Below are 20,626 nucleotides of genomic sequence, written 5' to 3' on the forward strand. Positions count from 1 at the left end.
GCTCTGCCCTGCGCCCAAACAATGGTTTACACCCACATATGGGGTATCAGTGTACTCAGGACAAATTGCACAACAATTTTTGGGGTCCAATTTCTTCTCTTACCCTTGGGAAAATAAAAAATTGGGGGTGAAAAGATAATTTTTGTGAAAAAATATGATTTTTTATTTTTACGGCTCTGCATTATAAACTTCTGTAAAGCACTTGTTGGGTCAAAGTGCTCACCACACATCTAGATAAGTTCCTTAGGGGGTCTACTTTCCAAAATGGTGTCACTTGTTAGGGGTTTCAATGTTTAGGCACATCAAGGGCTCTCTAAATGCAACATGGCGTCCCATCTCAATTCCAGTCAATTTTGCATTGAAAAGTCAAATGGCGCTCCTTCCCTTCCAAGCTCTGCCATGCGCCCAAACTGTGGTTTACCCCCACATATGGGGTATCAGCGTACTCAGGACAAATTGTACAACAACGTTTGGGGTCTATTTTCTCCTGTTACCCTTGGTAAAATAAAACAAATTGGAGCTGAAATAAATTTTGTGTGAAAAAAAGTTAAATGTTCATTTTTATTTAAACATTCCAAAAATTCCTGTGAAACACCTGAAGGGTTAATAAACTTCTTGAAAGTGGTTTTGAGTACCTTGAGGGGTGCAGTTTTTAGAATGGTGTCACACTTGGGTATTTTCTATCATATAGACCCGTCAAAATGACTTCAAATGAGATGTGGTCCCTAAAAAAAAATGGTGTTGTAAAAATGAGAAATTGCTGGTCAACTTTTAACCCTTATAACTCCGTCACAAAAAAAAATTTTGGTTCCAAAATTGTGCTGATGTAAAGTAGACATGTGGGAAATGTTATTTATTAAGTACTTTGTGTGACATATGTCTGTGATTTAAGGGCATAAAAATTCAAAGTTGGAAAACTGCGAAATTTTCAAAATTTTCGCCAAATATTCGTTTTTTTCACAAATAAACGCAAGTTATATCGAAGAAATTTTACCACTAACATGAAGTACAATATGTCACGAGAAAACAATGTCAGAATCGCCAAGATCCGTTGAAGCGTTCCAGAGTTATAACCTCATAAAGGGACAGTGGTCAGAATTGTAAAAATTGGCCCGGTCATTAACGTGCAAACCACCCTCGGGGCTTAAGGGGTTAAGGAACTTATCTAGATGTGTGGTGAGCACTTTAAACCCCTAAGTGCTTCACAGAAATTTATAAAGTAGAGCCGTGAAAATAAAAAATCCTTTTTTTTCCCTCAAAAATGATTTTTTAGCCTGCAATTTTTTATTTTCTCAAGGGTATCAGGAGACATTGAAAAAAATTATGTGGGTGTTGAATCACGGACCACGGTCACCCTGGTGATATGGTGATGGAGGATGAGGATGAGGAGAAGGAGAAGTACAACAGCAAATAGCCAAAATCAAAAACCGTATACCCATGTGTGGGTGTGAAAAGGTGCACGGGAATAGACCTCCCCCAAAAAACACTGGATTTGAGTTTATGTTATGTTGCTATTATTTGGCGGTGTTGAGAAGTCTGACCCAATCCAGCCCTTGCTCATTTTTATAAGAGTCAGCCTTTCAGCATTTTCAGTTGACAGGCGGATGCGCTTATCTGTTATAATTCCACCAGCGGCACTAAAAACCCACTCTGATAAAACGCTAGCAGCAGGGTGGGCCAGGACTTCCAAGGCGTAGAGAGCCAGTTCATGCCACGTGTCCAGCTTGGTTACCCAATATTTAAAAGGTACAGAGTAATCACGGAGGATGTTGGTACTCCATCAGCATCTTACCAAACTTTGCACTCTTATGACAGTACCCTGCGCCTCAGGGCCTATGCGACGGGTCTGAGAAAACTCTCCCATGACTTTGACAGTGTTTCCCTGACTCTGCTGGATTGGAGTTGTGTCTCTTTCGCCTGTACTCCTTGGTTGTTCAATGAACTGTGACCTCTGCTGCGAGCGGTTTCAGATGAGAATTGTTTTAAAAAATTCCGCAACAAGGGCCTTCTGCTACTACCCCTGTCATGAACCGGGGATGTTTGATTGCCCCAGTTCTTTCTTCAGGGATTTAATTATATCCCACTTCCCAGTTCCGGTTTGGAAACTTACAGCTCTCTGGCGCCCCCCTTACTTTCAGGTCAGTAGGGGAACTACACCTAGGATAAGTAGTCACCAGAAAGGCTGCCCGATCATGTACTGGCTAATGGGCTCGCTGCAGCGAGGGCAATATAACTACTCCCGCTCAAGCAGGAATTATAATTATCAAACACCGTCCATCACTGCCTGCTATACCCAACAAGCTCAGTACGATCTGTATCATGATTCCCCAATGGCATGGGAACATCAGAAACACAAAAATAACAGACTAGCTCTCGGGTGATGGAAACTCAAGCTGACCGTGACCTAAATCTACCACACAACTAACAGTAGCCAGGAAGCATTCCTACGGCTGCCTAGATGCCATGCGCCAGCCGGAGAACTAACTACGCCTGGAAGAGGAAGGAACAGACCTGGCTTACCTCTAGAGAAATTCCCCAAAGATGATAGTAGCCCCCACGTATATTAACGGTGAGTTCAGAGGAAAAGACATACATAGTATGAAGGTAGATTTAGCAAAGCGAGGTCCACTTACTAGATAGAGGAAGGATACAAAAGAGGACTTCACGGTCAGCTGAAAAACCCTTTCAAAAACCCATCCTGAAATTACTTTAAGACTCCTGTGTCAACTCATGACACAGGAGTGGCAATTTCAGTCCACAAGAGCTTCCAGTAACAGGAAATGACAAAACTGTAAACTGGACAAGAAAAACAAAACAATAAGGACAAGAGTCCACTTAGCTGATCAGCAGACTAGTAGCAGGAACATGCAACTGAATGACTCAGGTTACAATGATGACCGGCAAGGAAGTGACTGGAGAGCAAGGCTAAATAGGGAACTCCCAAAACTGATGGAAGCAGGTGAGCTGAGGCAGAAAAGCACACACAAGTCTCCAGTACCACCAGCCACCACCAGGGGAGCCAAAAAGCGGATCACAACAGTACCCCCCCCTTAAGGAGGGGGCACCGAACCCTCACAAGAACCGCCAGGGCGACCTGGATGAGCCCTATGAAAGGCACGAACCAAATCCGAGGCATGAACATCAGAGGCAGTTACCCAAGAATTATCTTCCTGACCATAGCCCTTCCATTTAACCAGGTACTGGAGTCTCCGCCTGGAAATACGGGAGTCCAAGATCTTCTCTATAACGTACTCCAATTCACCCTCAACCAGCACAGGAGCAGGAGGCCCAGCAGAAGGAACCACCGGCACCTCGTATCTCCGCAACAACGACCGATGGAACACATTATGGATAGCGAAAGATGCCGGAAGGTCCAAACGAAAGGAAACAGGGTTAATAATCTCCAAAATCCTATAGGGACCGATGAACCGAGACTTAAATTTAGGAGAAGAAACCCTCATTGGGACAAAACGGGAAGACAACCACACCAAGTCCCCAACACGAAGGCGAGGACCAACCCGACGCTGGCGGTTAGCAAACCGCTGAGTCCTCTCCTGGGACAAATTCAAATTGTCCACCACTTGTTCCCAAATCCGATACAACCGATCCACCACAGCATCTACTCCAGGACAATCCGAAGACTCCACCTGACCAGAAGAAAAACGGGGATGAAACCCCGAATTGCAAAAGAAAGGGGAAACCAAAGTGGCAGAACTGGCCCGATTATTAAGAGCAAACTCCGCCAACGGCAAAAAGGCAACCCAATCATCCTGATCCGCAGACACAAAACACCTCAAATACGTCTCCAAAGTTTGATTAGTTCGCTCCGTCTGGCCATTAGTCTGAGGATGGAAGGCAGACGAAAAAGACAAATCAATGCCCAACCTGGCACAGAATGCCCGCCAAAATCTAGAAACGAACTGGGTACCCCTATCAGAAACGATATTTTCAGGAATACCATGCAAGCGAACCACATTTTGAAAAAACAAAGGAACCAACTCAGACGAGGAAGGCAACTTCGGCAATGGCACCAAATGAACCATCTTAGAAAAACGGTCACACACCACCCAGATAACAGTCATCCTCTGAGAGACAGGAAGATCAGAAATAAAGTCCATCGAGATGTGCGTCCAAGGCCTCTTCGGAATAGGCAAGGGCAACAACAACCCGCTAGCCCTAGAACAACAAGGCTTGGCCCGAGCACACACATCACAAGACTGCACAAAAACACGCACATCACGAGACAGAGATGGCCACCAGAAAGATCTAGCCACCAAATCCCTGGTACCAAAAATTCCAGGATGACCCGCCAGCGTAGAAGAATGAACCTCCGAGATGACTCTACTGGTCCAATCATCAGGAACAAACAGTCTACCAGGTGGACAGCGATCAGGTCTATCCGCCTGAAACTCTTGCAAAGCACGTCGCAGATCTGGGGAAATAGCGGATAATATCACCCCATCCTTAAGGATACCTGTAGGTTCCGAATCACCAGGGGAATCAGGCTCAAAACTCCTAGAAAGGGCATCCGCCTTCACATTCTTAGAACCTGGTAGATATGAGACCACAAAATTAAACCGAGAGAAAAACAACGACCAGCGCGCCTGTCTAGGATTCAGGCGCCTGGCAGACTCAAGATAAATCAGATTCTTGTGATCAGTCAAAACCACCACCTGATGTCTAGCACCCTCAAGCCAATGACGCCACTCCTCAAATACCCACTTCATGGCCAAAAGCTCCCGATTACCGACATCATAATTTCTTTCGGCGGCAGAAAATTTTCGAGAAAAGAACGCACAAGGTCTCATCACTGAGCAATCGGAACTTTTCTGCGACAAAACCGCCCCCGCTCCGATCTCGGAAGCATCGACCTCAACCTGAAAGGGGAGAGAGACATCGGGCTGGCGCAACACAGGGGCAGACGAAAAGCGGCGCTTAAGTTCCCGAAAGGCCTCCACAGCGGCAGAGGACCAATTGGCAACATCAGCACCCTTCTTAGTCAAATCCGTAAGAGGCTTAGCGACACCAGAAAAACCAGTTATAAATCGACGATAAAAATTAGCAAAGCCCAAGAACTTCTGAAGACCCTTTAGAGAAGTAGGCTGCGTCCAGTCACAAATAGCCCGAACCTTGACAGGGTCCATCTCAACAGAAGAAGGGGAAAAAATGTACCCCAAAAAGGAAATCTTTTGAACCCCAAAAACACACTTAGAACCCTTTACACACAGAGAATTCTCCCGCAAGACCTGAAAAACCCTCCTGACCTGCTGAACATGAGACTCCCAGTCCTCAGAAAAAATCAAAATATCGTCCACATACACAATCATAAATTTATCCAGATATTCACGGAAAATATCATGCATAAAGGACTGAAAAACTGAAGGCGCATTAGAAAGGCCGAAAGGCATTACTAAATACTCAAAGTGGCCCTCAGGCGTATTAAATGCGGTTTTCCACTCATCCCCTTGCTTAATTCGCACCAAATTATACGCCCCACGGAGATCAATCTTGGAGAACCACTTAGCCCCCCTTATGCGAGCAAACAAATCAGTAAGCAGCGGCAACGGATACTGATATTTGACAGTAATTTTATTCAGGAGTCGATAATCAATACAAGGCCTCAGCGAGCCATCCTTTTTAGAGACAAAGAAAAACCGAGCTCCTAAAGGTGATGAAGAAGGACGAATATGTCCCTTTTCCAGGGACTCCTTAACATATTCTCGCATGGCAGCATGCTCAGGTACAGATAGGTTAAACAAACGACCCTTTGGAAATTTACTGCCTGGAATCAGATCTATGGCGCAATCACACTCTCTGTGGGGAGGGAGAGAACCAATTTTAGGCTCTTCAAAAATATCCCCAAAATCCGACAAAAATGCAGGAATCTCAGAGGGAATAGATGACGAGATAGGAACCAAAGGTATGTCCCCATGAGCCCCCCGACATCCCCAGCTTAACACAGACATAGTTTTCCAGTCCAGTACTGGGTTATGAGATTGTAACCATGGTGGTAATCCAAGCACTAAAACATCATGTAAATTATACAACACGAGGAAGCGAATCATCTCCTGATGGTCTGGAGTCATACGCATAGTCACTTGCGTCCAGAACTGTGGTCTATTACAAGCCAGAGGTGTAGAATCAATACCCTTCAGAGGTATAGGAACTTCCAGAGGCTCCAAATCAAACCCACAGCGCCTGGCGAAGGACCAATCCATGAGACTCAGAGCGGCGCCAGAGTCCACATAGGCATCCACGGTAATAACTGATAATGAACAAATCAGAGTTACAGACAGAAGAAATTTAGACTGTAAAGTGCCAATAGAAACAGACTTGTCAACCTTCCTAGTACGTTTAGAGCATGCTGATATAACATGCGCGGAATCACCACAGTAGAAGCACAAGCCATTTTTGCGCCTATAATTCTGCCGCTTGCTTCTTGACAGAATTCTGTCACATTGCATTTTCTCTGGCGTCCCTTCAGAAGATACCGCCAAATGGTGCACGGGTTTGCGCTCCCGCAAACGCCGATCAATCTGAATCGCCATTGTCATGGACTCATTCAGACCTGTGGGCGTAGGAAACCCCACCATGACATCCTTAACGGCATCAGAAAGGCCCTCTCTGAAATTTGCCGCTAGGGCACACTCATTCCACTGAGTAAGCACAGACCATTTACGAAATTTTTGGCAGTATATCTCAGCTTCATCTTGCCCTTGAGACAGGGCTATTAAAGCTTTTTCAGCTTGAATCTCCAAATTAGGTTCCTCATACAGCAACCCTAAAGCCAGAAAAAACGCATCCACATTGAGCAACGCAGGATCCCCTGGTGTCAATGAAAATGCCCAATTTTGAGGGTCACCTCGCAGCAAAGAAATCACAATCTTAACCTGCTGAACAGGATCTCCAGAGGAGTGAGGTCTGAGAGAAAGGAATAATTTACAATTACATTTGAAATTCAGAAACCGAGATCTATCTCCGGAAAATACTTCTGGTGTAGGAATCTTAGGTTCAGAAATAGGAGTACGTATAACATAATCTTGTAAATTCTGAACCTTCGTAGCAAGATTATTTAAACCTGCAGCCAAACTCTGAGGGTCCATCCTTAAACCGGAGAGATCAGAGCCATTCAAGGATTAGAAGGAGAGAAAGGCAAGGCTGTAAATAGAGCAGAAATACAACTGAGCCAACTAAGTAGCAAACATGAGAGGAAAAAAAAACAAAAAAAAAAACTACAGACTTCTTTTACTCTCCTTTCTTCTGCCAATTACTTTAACAGTGGCCGGTCATACTATCATGATTCCCCAATGGCATGGGAACATCAGAAACACAAAAATAACAGACTAGCTCTCGGGTGATGGAAACTCAAGCTGACCGTGACCTAAATCTACCACACAACTAACAGTAGCCAGGAAGCATACCTACGGCTGCCTAGATGCCATGCGCCAGCCGGAGAACTAACTACGCCTGGAAGAGGAAGGAACAGACCTGGCTTACCTCTAGAGAAATTCCCCAAAGATGATAGTAGCCCCCACGTATATTAACGGTGAGTTCAGAGGAAAAGACATACATAGTATGAAGGTAGATTTAGCAAAGCGAGGTCCACTTACTAGATAGAGGAAGGATACAAAAGAGGACTTCACGGTCAGCTGAAAAACCCTTTCAAAAACCCATCCTGAAATTACTTTAAGACTCCTGTGTCAACTCATGACACAGGAGTGGCAATTTCAGTCCACAAGAGCTTCCAGTAACAGGAAATGACAAAACTGTAAACTGGACAAGAAAAACAAAACAATAAGGACAAGAGTCCACTTAGCTGATCAGCAGACTAGTAGCAGGAACATGCAACTGAATGACTCAGGTTACAATGATGACCGGCAAGGAAGTGACTGGAGAGCAAGGCTAAATAGGGAACTCCCAAAACTGATGGAAGCAGGTGAGCTGAGGCAGAAAAGCACACACAAGTCTCCAGTACCACCAGCCACCACCAGGGGAGCCAAAAAGCGGATCACAACAGATCTGCTGCCACCAGCTCCTATTCCTATGATAACTAGTGGGTCAGGAGCCAACCCAATCAGTAGCATAATTTACTTCAGAGGATGCTGGGGGTACGCTTTAGAGCAAGAAAAGCGAAGCTAGTAAATATTATAACTTTTACTCCAAAAAGAAATAGGCAGTGTTTACAAAAGGTATAAAAACGATATTACAGGAAGAGACAATAATAGTATGTACAAGGCAATTACAAATACAAAGGGATTAAAAGAAGAAAAATCACAGTTCTCTCATATCATGGCTGACCATGCGGCGTGGGGGAGGGTTGACATCAAAATGCATCACAGAGCCTCTCTTAGCTGGCTCCATGGGCAAAAACTAGTGCAAAATGAGGTCCCACTATCTTATACCCCCTGCTCGTGACATCACTGAGTGGGTGGAGCTATGGGTGCACTCCCCTTTTCCAAAAAGACTCAGAACTTTATTAAAACCTCGTAACTGTCATAACTTGAGCTGGAAACCTCGTAGCGGGATGCCAAAACTATCATTCTCTCAAGCAGGAGATGGGTGTTAATTTGAGCCCAAACATGAAGTATCTGTATGACCTGGTTAAGTAGAAATCTATTTCTCGGGTTCCGCTGAAGCGGGAGTCTAGAAAACTAAAGGGTGGGTAGCTCTATTAATGCACATCCCAAATATGTAACTTTCACACCTATATCACTACTTGGGGTCGAGTTATTTCATCTTGAATATCTCTAGGATAGAACAAACAGAGAATTTGGCTAGTAGAACTGCTTTCAGCCAGTTTCACAGTTGCCCGGAGGGAGGGGGGATGAGTGGTTTAGAATTACACAGAGTGTGTAGTGAAAAGAAGCTGGGAGGGGGGTCAAAAAGCCCACAGCATGTGTCTTAATATAGAATCAAATACATCATATTTCCTGACAGCTACATTTTAGTAGATCTGTCCGCCTCGGGAATAAGAGATAGAAAGTTCTCCTTGTAAGGTGGGTCTAGAAGTGTCAATGACTGTCACCCAAAATTTTGAGAACATGATGGCCACGGGAAAGGCAGCATAACATAAACTCAGCCATGTGTGCCAGACAGGCAAGACTTCCTCACAAAGAGGATGACTAACCATGCTCTCCTCCCTGTCATCAACTCATCCGTGCTGAGCAGACGGTATGACAGTTGTGCAGGCAGTACCATCTATAGCGCATGAAACTAGCTCCTGTTCATCCTCCTCCTCCTCATTGTCACCCAATCCACATTGGGATGAAATGAGGCTGGGCTGTGTGTAATCACTCTGTATAGTTCCTTGCTCCATCTCATCGTGCTCCGCCTGCAATGCATCCTCTTTGATTGTGAGCAGAGAGCGTTTCAGAACACAGAGAAGTGGGATGGTGACACTAATTATGGTGTCATCGCCGCTCATCATCTCGGTGGTTCATCAAAGTTTTGGAGGATGGTACATACTGTATGTCTGACATGCATGTCCACTCCTGAGGTCTTATGTGTGGAGTCTGAACTGAATACCGATGGCCTTGTTGATGCTAGTAGTGAACAACTGCCCTCTTCTCCTCACAAATCCTTCCCAACATCTGCAATGTAGAGTTCCAACGCGTGAGGACATCACATACCAGTCGGTGAGCTGGATGCTGCTAACAGCCAGTAATGACTGGTGCTGAAGCACAGCACACAGGCGGCGTACATTGACAAGCAGATCAGGTAGGTTTTGAGAAACAGTTGAACCACGAGGTTAAGCACATGGGCCAGGCATGGTACGTTTGTGAGCTTGCCTTGCCTCAGAGCCACCAACAGGTTTCGGCCATTGTCACACAAGACCATGCCTGGCTGTAGGTTCAGCGGAGTCAGCTACAGATCTGCCTGTTCTTTCAGAGCTGTCCACAACTCTTCAGCATTGTGCGGTTTGTCACCTAAGCATATTAGCTTCAGCACAACCAGTTGCCGCTTGGCTGAGGCAGTGCTGCAGTGCTTCAAGCTTGTGACTGATGTGGTCATTTCGGAGATGGAGGCTGAAAAGGAGGAGGAGGAGGAGGTGCAGGAGCTGTAGACTGTGGGAGCAATGCTGATTGACCTAGGGCCCGTAATCCTCGGCATCGGGAGGACATGTTCCATCCCAAGGTCTGACTGGTTCCCGGCTTCCACTATGTTAACCCAGTGTGTCATCAGTGAGATGTAACATCCCAGCCCACAAGCACTTGTCCACATGTCCGTGGTTAGGTGGACTTTCCCAGTAACTGCATTATTGAGGGCATGGCTAATGTTATGGGACAAATGCTTGTGTAATGCGGGGATGGCACACTGGGAGAAATAGTGGCAGCTGTGGACTGAGTACCGAGGGACTGCCGCCGCCATCAGGTTGTGGAAACCTTCCTTCTCCACAAGCGTAAACAACAACATTTCAACAAATGCAAGCAGTCACGAAATGTGGAAATTTAGTAGTGTGGCCTCTGGGGCGTTGGCTGCAAATTTGCGCTTGCGTTCCAAGGACATGCTTGCTGATGGTGCTAGTTGAGTGTGTGCAAGAACAGGTGCAGGGCAGGAGGCATCTTCGCATGCACCATGTCGACCGATGACTAGTGGTGGACACCGCGTCAGATGTGGACACGCGCCTGCACCAAATAAAAGATTCCATGCATATAATTCCTGTCAATACAGAAGTTACCTTCTTTTTCACCATCTGTCTACAAATGCAGATATAAACGCATCGTGGAACAAATCAGCAGGGTCCACAAGATATCACACGTACAGCAGTTTGTAACTGATGAAGGTCTGAGTGACTACATCTTGGACTGCATTAAAGTTCATCTTTACATCATTAAGTTGAGTGCCGGGTTTATATTATACATTGCTTTATTGTGTGGGAACCTACCCTTGGCACCTCCTTCAGTGGTGCTCACGGTGTTTCTACCAAAACTTGGGAACCAGACAGGGATAATGAGGATTTGAGGTCATCAGAGGAGGAGGGTACTCGCATCAAATACATCCTCTGGGGCCAAACCAACTTTTCTTGCAGTCAGCTCTGTAGCTGATAATGCTGCACATTCCGTTGGTGGAGAAGGGTCTACAGCGCCTGAAAAGTCTGGTCACAGTGGTGACGACTTGTACATTTAGTTGTTCCATATTGCTGGAGGACCTATCTATGACATTGTGCAGGCTATGCTGTTGGAAAATAGGCCAGATACAGTATATCCTGGCATGCATCGAACAGGAACTACAACACTCCGAAATGAAATAGCATCACCAGCTGCAGGTGGACAAAGCAAACTGACCAGCAAGATGAGCAAGGCTCAAGCTGTCCTCATGATCGTCTTTCTGTTAACCAGTCAGCACCTGCAAGTAGTGCCTTGTTGCAGTCATCATCCCAAATAATCCTCCTTGCCTAGTGCTTTCCATACATTTCCTCCTCTACTTTAATTGAATTATCAGTTTGCATTCTTTGTACAAAAGAAGCATACGTTCAATCAACCAACTACACATAAATTGGACTCCCATATGTACAGGTTCACCACAATTGATTGAGCACGATGCTGGACACTGTGTGGATGTGGACACGTCATCCATACAAAGCAGTGCAGGAGGACAGTGATCTGAAGAGAGGAGGCGCCGGATAAAGACCAGGATTGGAGGCATATATATGCAGCGCCCCAGAGTCCTGGTCGTTGCAGTACTGTTCCTCCGCCACTGAGGGGAGTGATGGTACGTCTGATGGCACTTAATGAGTTTATCTGACCAGGTATCACAGTCACACATTACACTTCACACTCTGGCCTCCAGGGAGAGCAAAGGGTTCTATGTATTAGGCCACTCCTCACAATTTGGTAAAACTGGGGGTTGGATAGGAAGTTAGAGAGAAAGCTGACTGGGTTTTGCCCAGACAACACCTAGTGAGAGAAGGGGTTGCTTGGGAGGATTCAGGGGGGTCCCTGTCAGGGGTGGGATCCTGACAGAGGCCTAGCGAAAAGGACAGATCGTTACGGAACCGAGCCTGCACCTGATTGCGGCGGTATCTTAAGAAAGAATAAGAAGCGAGGTTTATTGTGGAGAAGTGAGAAACGAGATCACAGCACAAAGGAGAATAGAACCAGTAGGAGTCATACCTTAAGATCGTGGCAACATCCTACTGAGGCGCGTAGCCGGTGGCCGGAACGCCGAGGAAGTATTGGGCTCCAAGCATTACTTCAAACAGCGGCAGGGCAGTTTACTTTATGTTGGCTGTCTCACCTAAATCACCTAAGCAGACATAGGAGGCAACTGTGGGAGAGGGGCGACTCTAGGGTCCCGGAAGAACTCCAGGCCTACCCGTCATACGGGTGCGTCCTAGCCAAATCATCTGGGGGACAGAGAAGAACATCAGAACAGAAACGAGAGTTGTGAGAAAGAACATCAGAGACACAACAGTTGTGAGGACTATCCCGTGGTGCTCAGCAGGGAGGTACTACAACACACAGGCGCTAGAAGGTAGGCACTGATTTCCACCTGCTAAGGAAACTCTGGATGTGCCTTCGGACTGGCCGGTCTCAGCCAGCCCTGTTAGCAGTGCTCTGGATTGCGGATCCTGAAGCCTTCAGTAAAGAGGTAAAGAGACTGTAACCCTGTGTCCTCGTTATTCATCGCACCTTGCACCACGCACCATCATCACACCTTTCATTGGACGCCCCTTAGCAGGGTCATGGACCGGGTCTAGCCACCGTGACCACCCCAGGACCGAGACAGAGAGGCCCGGTACCGAGTACCCCACGGCCCTGCATCTGGGGTCGCTCCAACTACAGCATGTTAGAATGCTGTATATGAGGGCTTACCGGTACTGGCTTTACTTCATATGAGAAAAACCTGGGGACAGGTCTCCTTTAATCCCCATCAATCCATGGTGAATGTGAGGCCATCTCACTCCCAATCTATCTACCCCTGCTCCACGCTGCTGCCCAGACCCTATTGAGCTCGCTCCCGCTGTTCTGCAGTAACAAGATCAAGGCCTACTTAAACGACTGAGGCTGCGGCCTTTTCTGCAATCGCACACCCTGCTCAGATCCAGCAAAGTTCTTTGGCCCGTCCTCCTCCAGTCCTGTGATGGGACAGCCCCAACTGAAGACCTGAGGCTCCAGAGTTGAGATACCCGTGCTCCTTGGCGGGAGAGGATTCCTTGCAGTTATGTCATCTGACCAGACAGATGATGGTGCTGATGCAGCGCCCCAGAGTCCTGGTCGTTGCAGTACTGACGCTCCGCCACTAAGGGGAGTGATGGTAAGTCTGATTGCAATAAAGGAGTTCACCTGACCAGGTATCACAGTCACACATTACACTTCACACTCCGGCCACCAGGGGGAGCAAAGGCTTCTATGTATTAGGCCACTCCTCACACTCTGGTAAAACTGGGGGTTGGATAGGAAGTTAGGGAGAAGCTGACTGGGTTTTGCCCAGGTAGCACCTAGTGAGAGAAGAGGTTGCTTGGGAAGATCCAGGGGGGTCCCTGTCAGGGGTGGGATCCTAGCAGAGGCCTAGCGAAAAGGACAGATCGTTACGGAGCCGTGCCTGCACTTCATTGCGGCGGCATCTTAAGAAAGGACACGAAGCGAAGTATATTGTGGAGAAGTGAGAAACGAGATCACAGCACAAAGGCGATAGAACCAGTAAAAGTCGTGCCCCGAGATCGGCAACATCCTACTGAGGCGCGTAGCCGGTGGCCGGAACGCCGAGGAAGTATTGGGCTCTACACATTACTTCAAACCAATGGCAGGGCAGTTAATTTTAGGTTGGCTGCCTCACCTAAATCACCTAATGAAGACAACGGAGGCAATTGTGGGAGAGGGGCGTCTCTAGGGTCCCTATAAAATAACTCCAGGCCTACCCCGTCATACGGGTGCGTCCTATCCATATCATCTGGGGGACAGAGAGAAAGAACAGAAACATACACGACAGTTGTGAGGACTATCCCGTGGTGCTCAGCAGGGAAGTAATACAACACCCAGGCGCTAGTAGGTAGGCACTGATTTCCACCTGCAAAGGGAACTCTGGATGTGCCTTCGGACCGGCCGGTCTCAGCCAGCCCTGTTAGCAGTGCTCTGGATTGCGGATGCCGAAGCCTTCAGTAAAGAGGTAAAGAGACTGCAACCCTGTGTCCTCGTCATTTACTGTGACCTACACCACCACCTACACCTTTTATTGGGCGCCCCTTAGCAGGACCACGGACCGGGTCAGGCCACCGTGACATCCTCAGAACCAAGAGACCCGGTACCGAGTACCCCGTTGTCCTGCGTCTGCGGGCCGCTCCACTGACACATGCTAAGACCTGCGCTACCCACGGACACTCGACTTTTGCCAGGTCCCTCTCCTGGATGATGCAGCTACTTGGGAGGGAAACACCATACCTGATATAGCCTCCCTCTGATTGCATTCACATCCTAGCTTTGATTGTGGCTGCATTCTCTAAGTAGTTGTCACGCAGGCAGGTGTAGACACTCTGAGTGACGGACTAGACTTACCCCTGAGAGGCGGGCCTTAGTGCCTATCGGGTATACACCAACCCTCTGATGGCAAGGTTGGGCTTGGCTGCTGGCAGACACTCAGCACCACTCTGGGGCAGTCTTTGGATGCCACGCTCCATGCATAAGCCAGACTGCGCTCGACAAATTGGATGGGAAGGGAAGCACAGCCACTTGGGAAAGATAAGATTGGCAACCCCTTAAACTTGCCCTGCATAACCCTGAGCTTTTGACATTCCTAGACGGGTTCTTTCACCCCGTGCGGTGATCGCTTTCCGATCCCTGTCTTGCCCTAAGCACTGCCCTGGCTATTGTGCAGGGCAGCAGGAACAGTAGTCCTGCTTTATGATAAGGACGCAAAGGGAAACAGGCAAGAGTAAAAGAAACAGCAATCACTCAACGTGCACCCAGACTAAAGAAAGATATAAAGAGCAAAGAAGGGTGAAACAAACCAAAAGGAAGATAAAGAAAAGGAAGGCACCAAACAAACTTCCAAACAGCAATCTCTGAAGAAGACTCCTAAACAACTTCTCTTTCCACAGCTCACACCTGCAAACTGAAAACAAGATATAGCAAATTATCACTGGCAACTACCCAAGCTAAGAGGTGAGTACTTAGACCAGAGGGGAGCAGAGAAATCAGAGCAGCTGAGACAACCCAAACTGACAGCTTTATGAGGAGATCAACACAACTGCTTAACTCTTGCAACAACAGAACAAGGGAAATCTGCACAGCTAACTGGAAAGTGGATCCAGCTAGTGCAGGCAAGTGTGTAGCCAAACACAGCGATCTTCTGACTGCTGACATGGAGGAGACCACTCTCTGTCACGGTATGCCTGTGACAGTAGCCTCCTGCCTTCAACTACCTCGCAGTAAAACTGCATTCAGGTGACTCCAAGCAGCTACTCAATAGAATTATTATTATTATTATTATTTATTTATATAGCACCATTAATTCCATGGTGCTGTACATGAGAAAGGAGTTACATACAGAGTTATAGATATCGTTTACAGTAAACAAGTTTACGATGACAGACTGGTACAGAGGGGAGAGGACCCTGTCCTTGCGGGCTTACATTCTATGGGATAGAATATCCCTAGGCTTAAGAACACAGGAGCTTATTAATTCTTATCTACACCCAAAGTTATCCCTCATATACATTCAATTTGAATAAACACAGTTTGGCATTTTTAGGGTTAATTCTACACTTGTGGAAATATATAGTAGGCTGCTGCTGACACCTAGTGGCTATTAATTACAATCGCATATTCAGTCACAGAAGTCACTACTCAACCTTCATTTTTCCATACTACCTGCAATAACAAAACTTCAGACTGTGACCGCATTAACTCACTATATACTTTAACCTGAATCCAAGCCTGCCCAACAAAGCGAACTCTAAGGGTATGTTTCCACGTTCAGGATTGCATCAGTCTTTGGTCAGGATTTTATGCAAGTAAAATCCTGACCAAAACTGCACCTGAGGTCACTGGCAGGTCACCTGTGGTGTACCTGCGTGTTTTGCTCATAGTAGCAACATGCAGCGTTTTGAAAAAACGCACAACGCATGCGTTTTCGCGGCAAAAACGCATGCGTTTTTAAACGCATAGTGGAGTCTGGATTTCATAAAATCCCATCCACTATGCTGTAACATCTGGACGCTGCGTTTTTGACGCAGCAGAAAAACGCAGCGTCAAAAACGCAGTGTTTCCTGAAAGTGGAAACATACCCTAACAGGCTGAGGCACAGGACTTCAGTGATGACTTAATGCTCTTCCTCTCCACCTTGTAAAGCTCAACACGCAATATGCTTTCCCTTTGACTTACTCAACCAGTGCCGAGTTATAGTTATCAGATTGTCCAACAATTCATAACTACCTACATGACGAAATCACGAAAAACCGCCTCGGCTAATCCTAACCTCTGGACACGGGCGGCCACTGACAGCTTGGGGCCCCTGTGCAAGAAATGTGTCTGGGCCCCCCTCCGTTTATGGCAACAAAGGATATATATATATTAATATATATATATATATATATATATATATATATATATATATATATATATATATATATATACATAGCCACACACACATACATGTATATATATTTATTATGTATATTGCCATCCCTTATTACACAGTGCCCTCTCTTGTTATGTACAGCACCGTCCCTTATATATCGGATAATATAGAGCCCTGTCTTTATTACATACTGTCCTGTCTTGTTAGATATACAATGCAATTACAGCTGATGGATCATGGGAAAGCTTCTTTTATAATGGAGGAGCTGATGGACTGGTTGTCTGGTCACCGGCTGATCCATCAGCAGTCATTTTATAACTAATAAGAGAGGGGACTATGTAATAAAAGAGGGCGCTGTGAATAACAAAAATAACAAGAATATACTATGTAAGGGACAGCATTGTGCATAACAGCAGAGGAAGCTATATAATAAGGGACAGCACCACATATAACTAGAGAGGATGGTACGCATAATAAAAGAGGAAACTATGTAACTAAGGACGGTGTTATACATAATAAGTGAGTACACTATACACTAAGGGACTGTGCTATACATAATAAGGCTACATTCCTGTATCCGTGTACAGTGTCGGTGTGCTGCATGCTTTTACAGATGCATTAAGCATGTCCTATTCTAAGCCTCAAAATTGGATCAGAACAGGATATTCTGTGACCCTCACAGATTTCATTCTCAGATCTGTGATTTTCATGTATGTGTGAATGAACCTATAAAATTCTATGAGTCCGTATGCCATCTGATAAAAAAAAACCTGGAAAAAAACCTGAAAGCACGCGGACATTTCACACAAATGTGAGAATGTAGAATAAATAATTTTACAGATAACATTATCACTCCATGTCACACAGCGCAGATTCAGAATAATATCTACGTCCAGGCACTTACCACTGACGTCTCATCTGATTAGGCTACTTTCACACTTGCGTTTTCTGCTTTCCGTCGTTGCGCAGTGAAATGACTTATCGACGGACGTCATGAAAATAGTGAAAAACGTGTGCGACGGATGCGTCATTTGTGTTGTTTCCATAATGTCAATGGAAATTTCAAATGTCCGGGGACGAGAGAGAGAGACTTTTTTCCGGATCGGAAAATCCTTCCGGGCATACTCAGAGGAGAAAAACGGGATCCGTCGCTGGATTCCTGTGTATGACTGGCAGCGATGGATCCTGCGCCCATAGGCTTCCATTATAGCCGACAATGGGCAGCGCAGGATGCGTCGCTGACCGATTTTCCGACGTGCAGAAAAAACGTTCCTCTGAATGTTTTCTCCGCACGACGGACCGCTATTTAATGACGGATCCAGTGCACGACGGATGAAACCGATGGCCATCCGTCACAATCCGTCGCTAATACAAGTCTATGGGAAACTGCAGTATCCTGCATTCTCAAAAAACAGCGGATTGTGATGGAAGCTAAAAAACGCAAGTGTAAAAGTAGCCTAAGAGCAGCTTTCTCCTGTTTCTTCTCCATCTGGTCAGACTTTCATGTCGACATCTCCCAACAACCACTCATCTTGTCACGATGATCTTCGCAGCCCTGAAAATAACAAGATTGCATACATTGTATACATACATGTGTCTCCTCCCCGAATGCAGATATGAACCCCACCATTAAAAATATAAAGTGATAAGCAGCACTGCGACCCCCATTAACTATAATCTCTGACTCCCAATAATATAAATTATTCAGTCTGTGACTCTCCCTAATTAACTGTAAGGCTTTGTGCACACGGAATATATGCAAGGTCTTACAGTACAGCAAAAGTGAATGAGATCCCTGAAGTCTCCTGCACACACTTCTTTTTTCCTTGCAGATTTGCAGCAGATTAAAATCTGCATGTCAATTCTTGCAGCGTATTTCACCCGTATTAATGGGGAAAAATATGTAACAAAAGCATGTCAAAATTCTGGAAATAAAATAAATGTATTTTACGCAACTTTCTTCCTGCCAACATATTAGGAAATGCAGCATGATTTTCTCCTGCAAATCCTGAATGTGTGCACAATACCATAGTCCCTGTCCTGTGTCCCCCCCCCATTCATTGTAAGTCCTTGATAGCATCATAATGAATTTGGGGGTTGGAGAAGACACCATCAGGTACTGTGCATCCTCCGCCACCTCCCAATTCATTATAAGTCCCTGACAGCGTCTTCTCACACCTTTCAGTTCAGTATAACATGTCCAAGGCACCTTATCGCCTCCTCTCCCACTCCCCCCAAAAAAATTTAAGTCCCCGATAGCATCACAATGAATTGTGAGATGGGGAGGACAGTACCAGGGGCTTAGCACCCTCCTCCATGGCCCAATTAATTTTAAATCCATATCTAATGTCTTCCTCCACCTCCCCCTGTTCGTAAATCCATTATAATTCCCTCTTCCTCCCATCCCAATCCCCCACATGCCTTAATGTCCTCCTCTCCACCACATCCAATCATTGTCCTCTCCACCACCTCCATCATTGCCATCTCCATCACCTCCATCATTTCCTTCTCCATCACCCCATCATTGCCCTCTCCACCACCTCCATCATTGCCCTCTTCACCACCCGAATCATTGCCCTCTCCACCACCCCAATCATCGCTCTCTCCATCACCTTCATCATTGCCCTCTCCATCACCTTCATCATTGCCCTCTCCACCACCTTTATCATTACCCTCTCCACCACCTCCATGATTGTTCTCCCCCTCCACCCCATCATTGTCCTCTCCACCACTTCCATCATTGCCTTCTTACCCGCACCCCCATCATTGCCCTTTCCACCACCAACATCATTGTCTTTTTCACCAACACCATCATTATTGCACTTTCCACCACCTCCATCATTGCCTTCTCCCTCACCACCCCCATCATTGCCCTTTCCACCACCTCTGTTGTGAATTCTGCTCTTGGGCTCCCTCCGGTGGTTGTTAGTGGTAGTGCAGTGGTCTCTGGATTGTAGGCCAGGGCAGGTGTTTCTGCTTATTGCAGCTCTATTAGGTATTTAGGTTTGTAGGATCCATCTATCCCTGCCAGTTGTCCATTGTATCTTGGAGGGATTGCATCTCTGTCTGGCTCCACTGCCCTGCTGTCATTTCAGCTAAGATAAGTGCCTTGTTTTGGTTCTCAGTAGCACGCATGCAGTGTGCTTTTATGTGCAGTGCAATCTATTGTGTTTTTGTCCAGCTTGACTTGTTTGGATTTTTCTGTCATGCTGGTTTCTCTGGAGATGCAGATATACATCCTATGTCTTTAGTTAGATGTAGTATATAGTATTTTCTGCTGTGGAATTTTCTAGTGTTTTAATACTGACCGCTTAGAACTCTGTCCTATCCTTTCTATCTAGCTAGAAGGGCCTCTTTTGCTAAACTCTGTTTTTTCTGCCTGTGTACGTATTTCCTCTTAAACTCACAGTCAATATTTGTGGGGGCTGCCTATCCTTTGGGGCTCTGCTCTGAGGCAAGATAGGATTTCCCATTTCCATCTTTAGGGGTATTTAGTCCTCCGGCTGTGTCGAGGTGTCTAGGCCTGGTTAGGTACATCCCATGGCTACTTCTAGTTGCGGTGTCAGTATTAGGATTGCGGTCAGTACAGGTACCACCTACTCCAGAGATAGTCTCATGCGGCTCCAGGGTCACCGGATCATAACAGTACAACTGTCCAACAATGAGTTAAATGCATCTCAGAAGAAGGGAAGAAAAGTCCTGAGCCATTTTTTTTTCTGCAGTCTGTTTTGTCTTTCCTTCCCTCTTTTCCTCTGGGTGACTGAGGAGCTGTGTGCTAGCATGGATGTTCAGGGATTAGCTTCTCGTGTAGACCAACTAGCTGCTAGGGTACAGGGTATTTCCGATTATATTGTTCAGACTCCGGCTTTACAGCCTAAGATTCCTACTCCTGAGTTATTTTTTGGGGACAGGTCTAAATTTTTGAGTTTTAAAAATAACTGTAAATTGTTTTTTGCTCTGAAACCTCATTCTTCTGGTGATCCCATTCAGCAGGTTAAAATAGTCATCTCCCTGCTGCGTGGCGATCCTCAGGATTGGGTATTTTCCCTGGAATCTGGGAATCCTGCCTTGCTTAATGTAGAAGCCTTCTTTCAGGCTCTAGGGTTAT

This window comes from Ranitomeya variabilis, chromosome 6, assembly GCF_051348905.1.
Source record: "Ranitomeya variabilis isolate aRanVar5 chromosome 6, aRanVar5.hap1, whole genome shotgun sequence".
NCBI classification, from domain to species: domain Eukaryota; kingdom Metazoa; phylum Chordata; class Amphibia; order Anura; family Dendrobatidae; genus Ranitomeya; species Ranitomeya variabilis.